The sequence below is a fragment of the Mirounga angustirostris genome, unplaced genomic scaffold, assembly GCF_029215605.1.
Source record: "Mirounga angustirostris isolate CCGP_5_RB_7025 unplaced genomic scaffold, mMirAng1.0.hap1 SCAF_7, whole genome shotgun sequence".
In the NCBI taxonomy this organism is placed as follows: Eukaryota; Metazoa; Chordata; class Mammalia; order Carnivora; family Phocidae; genus Mirounga; species Mirounga angustirostris.
The window spans coordinates 96,737,975-96,748,773 of NW_026991715.1; positions in this window are offsets into that span (position 1 = coordinate 96,737,975).

Consider the following 10,799-nt stretch of genomic DNA (forward strand, 5'->3'; position numbering starts at 1 on the left):
AATATTCCATTAGATGGATATACCACAATTTCTCCATTCACTTGTACAGTTATATACAAGCCTTTGGATGGACATATTTTTTCTTTGGGTTAAATAGGAGTGGAATTGCTTGTGTAACTATGTTTATTTCTATAAGAAACTGGAAAAATTTCCAAAATTTCCATTTTTACATTCCCACTGGCAATATGAGAGTTCCACTTACTCTGCATCTTTGTCAACAGTAAGTGTTGGCTCTTTAATTTTAGCCATTCTTATGTATGTGCTGGTATCTACTATGATTTTAATTTGCACATCCTTAATTACTGATAACAATGAGCATCTTTTCTGAAGCTCATTGGTCTTTAATATATGTTTTTGTAAAGACTGACCAAATCTTACCCTTTCTTGTCTTACTGAGTTACAAGAGTTCTTTAAAAAGATTTTATTTATTTATTTGAGAGAGAGCACATGATGGGGGAGGGTCAGAGGGAGAAGCAGACTCCCTGCTCATCAGGGAGCCCGATGTGGGACTCGATCCTGGGACTCCAGGTTCATGACCTGAGCCGAAGGCAGTTGCTTAACCAACTGAGCCACCCAGGTGCCCACAAGAGTTCTTTATTCCAGTTAGAAGCACTTTGTTGGATATATGTTTGGATATTTTCTCCAAGTTTGTGGCTTGTCTTTTTATTTTCTTAGATTATTTTGAAAATTAGAGTTTTTTATTTTGTTGAAGTCCGTTTCTCATTTTTTTCCTTTATGGTTCCCACTTGTTAGGTCCTAAGAAATCTTGGCCTACCCAACGTCTTGAATATTTTCTGCTGGTTTATTCTAGGCATTTTGTGTAGTTTTTATGTTTAGATCTATGAATCCATGAGATAAGGGTTGAAGGGGTGTGTCTTTGGGGGTCTTAAGCATATGGGTATCTAGTTGTGTCAGCATCGTGTGTCAAAAAGACTTGTTTTGTGATTGTGTGAGTCCTGGGATTGGAGGGAGATAGCAATTACAAAGCATCAGGAGGAAAGTTGTGGGAGTGATGGATATGTTCATTATTGTCATTGTGATGATGGTTCCACAGGTGTATACCTATGTCAAAGTTCATATTGTTTATTTTAAATTTGTGACTTATTGTACATAGATTATACCCCAATAAAGCCTTTTTTAAAAAGACACAGAATAACTGTTCACATTTGTGTCAATGCACCCAGTTCTCTCTCCTGATTTTTTTTTTCTCCTGCTTCTGATTTTGAAATTTATGGTTCAACCAATTCTAGACATGTAAGGAAACTATATTACTAACATTCTGGTTTTTTCTTGGGTTCCTTTCCATAATGCTACTTTAGTCCGAAATCTTCCCAATGCTGTAAAGAAAGGAAGGCTCTCTTGAATTCAAGAGTCTTACCTCAATGAAACTGGGCAAAAAATTAAAATAAACATAAATAATATATTTCTATTAAAATAAAATTTAAATTAAAATAAAAAAATACTCTTCATCTAAGAGTACACTTCAAATTATAGATGACCTAGTATCTCTCACACACCAGGAGCCAGTTACCAGCCAAGTTTGGGCATAGAGAATCCATGAGTTAGAATCTCACAGACTGCTGATTCAAACCCAGGATTTTACAGGGATTTATAAAGCTCAGAGAAGTCAATTGTACTGTCCCAGGTCACACAGCAGGTTATTAACAGAACTGAAATTCAACTCTAGATTTTCTCAACTCATTCAGTGTTGTTTTTCTTTCTTTCTTTTTTTTTTAACCCTCTCCCTGTTGGGCAAGTGGCATATAGGAACAGAATGTTATTCAAATTAAAAAGAATTAGGTTAGAACATCCAAGAAAGAACAATCAATATAGAAAAATCGGAACAACTAGAGTACAAAAGAAAAACCAAAAAAAAAAGTATCTTCATAAACACAATAAATATAAGTGTACTGAATTTGCCAATTCCAGGGGTAGTCTGGGTTTAAAAGGAGAAAAACATCTATATGCTTTTATAATATAGAATGTTAACTAAAGTAAAAGGTGGGAAAGGCAGAATAACCATTTTACAGAGTAACCATTTTACAAAAATAAAGCAAAAACAACCCAACACCCAGTGCAATACATTAGGGAAGGATCTCACCAGATAGACACTTCTCTAGAAGTGAAAAAGCATATCGATGAGCATTCTTCCCAGGGCAGATCTCCAGGGCAGGAGGTACCCAATCTAGGGCCCCACATCAGGTACCCCAGCCCCTAGGATCTGTACCAGAGAGACAAGCCCCCAGAATATCTGGCTTAGAAAGCTAACAAAAAAATAATAATTAAAAGGAGGGGGGGGCACCTGCCTGGCACACTCGGTAGAACATGTGACTCTTGATCTAGGGACTGTTAAATTCGAGCCCCACATTGGGTGTAGAGATTACTTAAAAATAAAATCATAAAAAAAAAAAAAAGAAAAGAAAAGAAAACCAACAGGGCTGAGCTGATGTCCAGGTATCCCAAAGTGCTCTGGAAACAGGTTCCTCTCCTGGAGGGTTCATAATCAGTCTCACTAACCCCAAGACTCAGCAAAAAAAAAAAAAGTTGGAAAAATGGCTAGCAGCAACCCACAAACATAAGGCCTACCACAGGCACAGAGGCCCTTCCTAAGGAGTGAGGGATTCAAGACCCAAACTGGGTGCCTCCTGCCTGGAGATCTGCCCTGGGAAGAGCTGGCTTTGAAAATTGGTAGGGTTTAACTCCAGGGGCTTTGAGTATCAGTGGGGTTTAACTCCGGGAGAGCCAGAGGGCTATAGGTTACTAAAACTCTGCTCTTAAAGGGCCCATGCACAATCTTACTCACTCCGAGGCCCACAACAGAGTCAGCAGTTTGAAAAGCACCTGGGCCATACATGTAGGAGATCTACTGACTAATTTTAGGGTACATGCCAGAGGGGCAGAGATTTGTCGGAACTTTCTCTGGGAACAGAAGTGCTGCTGTGCACCATTTTTCTTGACCTTTTTCAGCCTAGCTGGCCCAATGTTGGCAGGCAAAGTTCTGACACTCTCCAACTACATTGCTAGCACCATTCAACCTACCCTGGTATCCCCCTGTGGACATACCACACTCAATCCACCAATCCAGACAGGTGTCCCTCCAAAGCAGTTCCTGCCCTGCTCCACCAATAGGCAACCTCCATTGGGACCAGCACCCCTCCAAAGCAATGCCTGCCCTGGGGAGGAAGGGAGGCAGCCCTGTCCACCAGCCGGCACATAATTGTTGTTGTCAGGCCCCTCAGCCAGCAGTGCTGGGTCCAGGCCCACCTACCAACAGCCCCACAACAGTCACCTCCCAGTCATAACAGGAGTGTGCACAAAGCCCACAAACAGGATACCACAGGAGCATCTGGTTCTGGTAACCAGAGGGAATTGTGCTTCTGGGCACACAGACTACCACTACCTTCAAGACCAGGAGAGGAAGTTGATCTACTAATACATAGAAAAACAGAGAATCAGACAAAATGAGGAGACAGAGGAATATGTCCTAAGTGAAATAACAAGACAAAACCTCATAAAAAGAACTAAACAATGAAGATAAACAATCTACCTGATAAGCAACTCAAAGTGATGGGCGTAAAAATGGTCAGTGAATTTGGGAGAAGAGTAAAACTCAGTGAGAACTTCAACAAAGAGATAGAAAATACAAAAACCAATGAAGCTGAAGAATACAATAACTGAAATGAAAAATACACTAGCAGGAATCAACAGCAGATTAGAGGATGCAGAAGAATGGATCAGTCCTCTGGAAGATGGGGTAGTGAAAATCATCCAAGCTGAATGCAAAAGGAAGAAAGATTAAAAAAAAAAAAAGAAAATGATGATAGGTTAAGGGATCTCCAGCAAAACATCAAGTGTACCAACATACACATTATAGATGTCCCAGAAGGGAAAGAGAGAGAAAGGGTCAAGAAACTTATTTAAAGAAATAATAGCTGAAAACTTCTCTAAACTGGGGAAGGAAACAGACATCCAGGTCCAGGAAGCAGAGAGAGCCCCAACAAGATGAACCCAAAGAGGGTTACTAAGACACAGTAATTAAAATGTCAAAAATTAAACACAAAGAGAGAATTTTTAAAAAGGTTTATTTATTTATTGGAGGGGGGAGGGGGAGAAACAGAGGGAGGGGGGGCAAGCAGACTCCACACTGAGTGTGGAGCCTGATGCAGGGCTCCATCTCACAACCCTAAGATCATGACCTGAGCCAAAATCAAGAGTCGGATGCTCAACCAACTGAGCCACCCAGGCACCCCAAACAGAGAATCTTAAGACAGTGAGAGAGAAAAGAAACTAATAACATACAAGGGAATACCCATAAGACTATCAACTGAGTTTTTAGGAATTTTTCAGGCCAGAAGAGAGTGGCATAATATATTTAAAGTGCTGAAATTAAAACACCTACAATGAAGAATAGTCTACCTAGTAAGGGTATCATTCAGAATTGAAAGAGAAATAAAGAATTTCAGAGACAAAGAAAAGGTAAAGGAGTTCATCACCACTAAACCAGACTTATAAGAAATGTTAAAAGGATTTAAGTGGAAAATAAAAGGCCACAAGTAAGGAAATTATGAAAGAAAAAATTCATTGGTAAAAGCAAACATATAGTAAAGGAAGTAGATCAATCATTATCAAGCTAGTATGACAGTTAAAAGATAAAAGTAGTAAAATCAACTATATCTACAATAATTAATTAAGGGATACTCAAAATAAGATGATGTAAAATACATAAATCTCGTGGGGCAGGGCAGAGAAAAATGTAGTGCTTTTAGAATGTGTTCAAAGTTGGGCGCCTGGCTGGCTCAGTTGGTTAAGCGTCTGCCTTCGGCTCAGGTCATGATCCCGGAGTCCTGGGATCGAGTCCCACATAGGGCTCCCAGCTCAGCGGGGAGCCTACTTCTCCCTCTGACCCTCTCCCCTCTCATGCTGTTTCTCTCTCGCTTGCTCTCTAATCAATCAATCAATAAATAAAATCTTTAGAATGTGTTCAAAGTTAAGTGACGGGGGTGCCTGGGTGGCTCAGTCAATTAAAGTGTCTGCCTTCGGCTCAGGTTCTGGGATTGAGCCCCACATTGGGCTCCTTGCTCAGCAGCAAGCCTGCTTCTCCCTCTCCCTCTGCCTACTGTTCCCCCTGCTTGTGCTTGTGTGCTCTCTCTCTCAAATAAATAAATAAAATCTTAAAAAAAAACCAAAAAACCAAAGTGACTATCAACTTAAACAGACTATTATACACATGGAGTGTTATATATGAACCTCATGGTAACCACAAAACAAAAACCTAAAACAGAAGCACAAAAAATAAAAATAAATCCAAGCATAACACCAGAGAAAGTCAACAAATCACAAGGGAAGAGAGCAAAAGAAGAAAGGAACAGAGAAGAATTACAAGAACAACCAGAAACCAATTAACAAAATGGTAACAAGTAAATACCTATCAATACTTACTTTCAGCTCTCTTCTCCAGCCATCCAAGATGCTGAAAGGAAAGAAGGCTAAGGGGAAGACGTCCCCAGCCCCAGCTGTTGTGAAGAAGCAGGAGGCCAAGAATGTGGTCAATCCCCTGTTTGAGAAAAGGCCCAAAAATTTTGGCATCAGTCAGGACATCCAACCCCAAAGGGACCTCACCCACTTTGTCAAATGGCCCTACTACATCCAACTGCAGTGGCTAAGGGCTAATGTCTATAAACATCTAAAAGTGTCTCCTGCTCGTCATGAGCAGGTGGGATTTATACCAGGGATGCAAAAATGGTTCAATATCCACAAATCAATCATGATATACCACATTAACAAAATGAAAGATGAAAATCATAGTCATCTCAATAGACACAAAAAGCATTTGACAAAATTCAACTTCCATTCATGATAAAAACTCTCAATAAAGTCGGTATAGAAGGAATATACCTCAACATAATAAAGGCCATAAATGACAAGCCCGCAGATAATGCCATATTCAACGATGAAAAACTGAAATCTTTTCCTCTAAGATCAGGAACAAGAAAAGGATGCACACTTGCACCACTTTTATTCAACATAGAACTGGAAGTCCTAACCTCAGCAATCAGACAATAAAAAGAAATAAAAGGCATTCAAATTGGTAAGGAAGGGGGTGCCTGGGTGGCTCAGTCATTAAGCGTCTGCCTACGGCTCAGGTCATGATCCCAGGGTCCTGGGATCGAGCCCCGCATCGGGCTCCCTGCTCAGCAGGAGGCCTGCTTCTCCCTCTCCCACTCCCCCTGCTTGTGTTCCCTCTCTTGCTGTGTCTCTCTGTCAAATAAATAAATAAAATCTTTTTTAAAAATTTACAAAAAAAACCCCCAAAAAACAAATTGGTAAGAAGTAAAACTTTCACTCTTTGTAGATAACATGATACTCTATATAGAAAACCCACAAAGACTTCACCAAAACAACTGCTAGAAATGATAAATGAATTCAGTAAAGTCACAGGATACAAAAATCAATGTACAGAAATCTGTTGCATTTCTATGTCAATAATGGAGCAGCAGAAAGAAATTAAGAAAACAATCCCATCTACAATTGTACCCAAAATAGTAAGATATCTAGGGATAAACCTAACCAAAGAGGTGAAAGATCCGTATCTGGATACTATAAAACACTGATGAAAGAAAATGAAGACAACACAAAGAAATGGAAAGACATTCCATGCTCATGGATTGGAAGAACAAATATTGTTAAAAATGTCGGGGCACCTGAGTGGCTCAGTTGTTAAGTGTCTGCCTTCGGCTCAGGTCATGATTCCAGGTCCTGGGATCGAGCCCCATATCGGGCTCCCTGCTCAGTGGGAAGCCTGCTTCTCCTTCTCCCACTCCCCTTGTTTGTGTTCCCTCTCTCACTGTGTCTCTCTCTGTCAAATAAATAAATAAAATCTTTAAAAAAAAAAAAGTCTATACTACCCAAAACAATCTACACATTTAATGTGATCTCTATCAAAATACCACCAGCATTTTTCACAGAACTAGAACAATACTAAAATTTGTATGGAGCCACAAAGGACCCCTAACTAATAGTAAAGCCATCTTGAAAAAGAAAAGCAAAGCTGGAGGCATCACAATTCCAGACTTCAAGCTATATTACAAAGCTGTAGTAATTAAAGCAGTATGGTACTGGCACAAAAACAGACACATAGATCAATGGAACAGAATAGAAAATCCAGAAATAAACCTACAATTATATGGCCAATGAATCTTTGACAAAGCAGGAAAGAATATCCAATGGGAAAAAGAATATATCTTCAACAAATGGTGTTGGGAAATCTGGACAGCAACTTGCAAACGAATGAAACTGAACCACTTTCTTACACCATACACAAAAGTAAATTCAAAATAGATTAAAGAACTAAATGTGATACCTGAAACCATAAAAATCCTAGAAGAGAACATAGGCAGTAACCTCTTTGACATCAACCATAGCAAAATCTTTCTAGATAGGTCTCCTGAGTCGAGGGAAACAAAAGCAAAAATGAACTATTGGGACTACATCAAAATAAAAAGCTTCTGTACAACGAAGGAAATGATCAACAAAACTAAAAGACAGCCTACTGAGGGGTGCCTGGGTGGCTCAGTTGGTTGAGCCTCCAGCTCTTGGTACTGGCTCAGTCATGATCTCGGGGTTGTAGGATCAGCCCCATGTCAGGCTCTGCTCTTAGCATGGAATCTGCTTCTCTCCCATTCCCTCTCTCTCTGCCCATCCTCCAGCTCTCTCTCTCTCTCTCTCTAAAAAATAAATAAATCTTAAAAAAAAAAAGCAACCTACTGAATTGGAGAAGATATTTGCAAATGACATACCTGATAAAGGGTTAGTATCCAAAATATATAAATATCTTACACAACTCAACACCAAAAAGCAAATAATCCAACTTTAAAATGGGCAGAAGACATGAACAGACATTTCTCCAAAGACAGAGATGGCCAACAGACACATGAAAAGATGCTCAACATCACTCCATCATCAGGGAAATGCAAATCAAAACTACAGTGAGATACTACCTCACACCTCCCAGAATGGCTAAAATCAACAACAGAAGAAACAACAGATATTGGTGAGGATGTGGAGAAAAAGGAACCTTTGTGCACTATTGGCAGGAATGCAAACTGGTGCAGCCACTGTGGAAAAGAGTATGGAGGTTCCTCAAAAAGTTAAAAATAGAATTACCTTATGATCCAGCAATCACACTACTGGGTATTTACCCAAAGAATACAAGAACACTAATTCAAAGGGATATATGCACCCCTGTGTTTTTAGCAGCGTTATTTACAAAAGCCAAGATATGGAAGCAGCCCAATCATCCATCGATTGATGGATGAAGAAGATGTGGTCTGTGCATGCACACACACAATGGAGTATTATTCAGCCATCAAAAAGAATGAAATCTTGCCATTTGCAATGACATGGATGGAGCTAGACAGTATTATGCTAAGTGAAATAACTCAAAGACAAATGCTGCATGGTTTCACTTATACGTGGAATCTAAAAATCAAAACAAATGACTGAACAAAACAGAAATAGACTCATAAATACAGAGAACAAACTGGTAGCTGTCAGAGGGGAGGTGAATGGGAAAGCGGGCAAAATAAAAGAGGACTTAGAAGTATAAAATTCCAGGGCACCTGGGTGGCTAAGGCATCTGCCTTAGGCTCAGGTCATGATCCCAGGGTCCTGGGATCAAGCCCCACGTCAGGCTCCCTGCTCAGCAGGGAGTCTGCTTCTCCCTCTCCCTCTGTATGTGCTTGTGCTCTCTCTCTCTCGCCCTCTCACTCTCTCTCAAATAAATAAAATCTTTTTTAAAAAAGAAGTATAAAATTCCAGTTATAAAGTAAATAAGTCATAGTAATGTAAAGTATGGCAGAGGGAATACAGTCAATAATATTGTAATAAATTTGTATGGTGACAAATAGTAACTACACTTATCATAGTGAGCATTTTGTTATATAGATAGTCACTATGCTGTACACCTGAAATTAATATAATATTGTATGTCAACTATCCTTCAATTTTGAGATAAATAAAATAAAAAAATGATCAGGCAAACATTAACAGAAAGCCTATGTAGTTATATTAAGGCAAGAAAATAAACGTGAAGACAAAGGCCATCATTAGGAATAAGGCCATTACAGGACCATAAAAAGTTAAAATAAGACATGATAATTTAAAATATAAATGCAAGTAATAAAATATCCACAAAAATAAAGCTAAAATTGATGAAATGTTAAGTCATGAAACTGCCATCACAGGGGGATTATTTCAACACTTCAATTATTGACAGTTCAGGTAAACAAAAAGTCAGCAAAATATAAGTTTGAACACTGCAGTCAAGCTTGACCTAAAGGTCATAACATTGAATTATCAGCCAACAGGAGGGTACACATTCTTTACAAAAATTGATCATGTACAAGACCACAGAGTCTCAATAAATTTCAAAATATAAGACCACATTCTCTGAGCACATCACAATTAAATTACACGATAATAACAAAAGCTACATATTTGCCGATGGCTTGAGAGAAAGTGTAGAGCAGTGGTTAAAAGTGGTTAAAAGCAACTATTCTGGAGCATAGATTTATTTATTTATTTATTTATTTATTTATTTATTTATTTAATTTTTTTTTTTTAAGATTTTTTTTTAATTTATTTATCTGAGAGAGAGAATGGGAGACAGAGAGCATGAGAGGGGGAGGATCAGAGGGAGAAGCAGACTCCCCGCCGAGCAGGGAGTCCGATGCGGGACTCGATCCCGGGACTCCAGGATCATGACCTGAGCCAAAGGCAGTCGCTTAACCAACTGAGCCACCCAGGCGCCCCTGGAGCATAGATTTAAATCCTGCTCTGGGGGCGCCTGGGTGGCTCAGTCGTTCAGCATCTGCCTTCAGCTCAGGTCATGATCCCAGGGTCATGGGATCGAGCCGCGCATTGGGCTCCCTGCTCGGCGGGAAGCCTGCTTCTCCCTCTCCCGTTCCCCCTGCTTGTGTTCCCTCTCTAGCTGTCTCTCTCTCTGTGTCAAATAAATAAAATCTTTAAATCAATCAATCAATCAATCCTGCTCTTACAGGCACACGATATCAGGCAAATTTCTTAACTCCATGTGCCTCACCACATGCAGGATAAGGTTAATAATTCTACCTTCCTGTGGTCATCATTAATGTTGTTTAGCAGAAATTTTCAGTATTCCGCCTTTCAGACACATAGTAGGATTGCACTTCCTGGTTTCCTTGTGGTTGGGTCGGTTCATATGACTGGTTCTGGCCAACTAGTGAGTGAATTGTGATTGCAAAGGATACGCACTACTTCTCAGCTAAATCACTTAATCACCTTTTTGAGACCTTCCAGAGCCACCTTTTCCCTCTAGTGTAACAACCAGCATTATTCAAGGTAGAGATCAAGCTAACAGGGCAGACACTAAGTGACTAAAATTAACAGTGGCCCTATCTCCTCACTCACTCACCAAATACTGAAGGTGCTACAGTGTGAGGGAGAAAATAAACTGTTCATTTAGGCACAGACTTTGAGGCTTGGCTCACAGCGTAATCCATCTGATATACCTATCCCAACTGATACAGAAGTTGGATGAGAAATGGAATGCCACTGAATACCGAAAACCTAAAATACATGGCATTGGACTAAGGGCCGGCAGCTAGGTGAGGATGGAAGGGTGGTGATTCATGTTATGAGGAAGAGAAGCTTTAGTCACCTAATAACGTGGAAGGTAGGTAATGTGCCAGTGAACTTGGGACCTTAGGAGAAGTTGAAAAAGAGTGTTAGTAGCATTATATCGGCAGCTTTATTTCCATTTG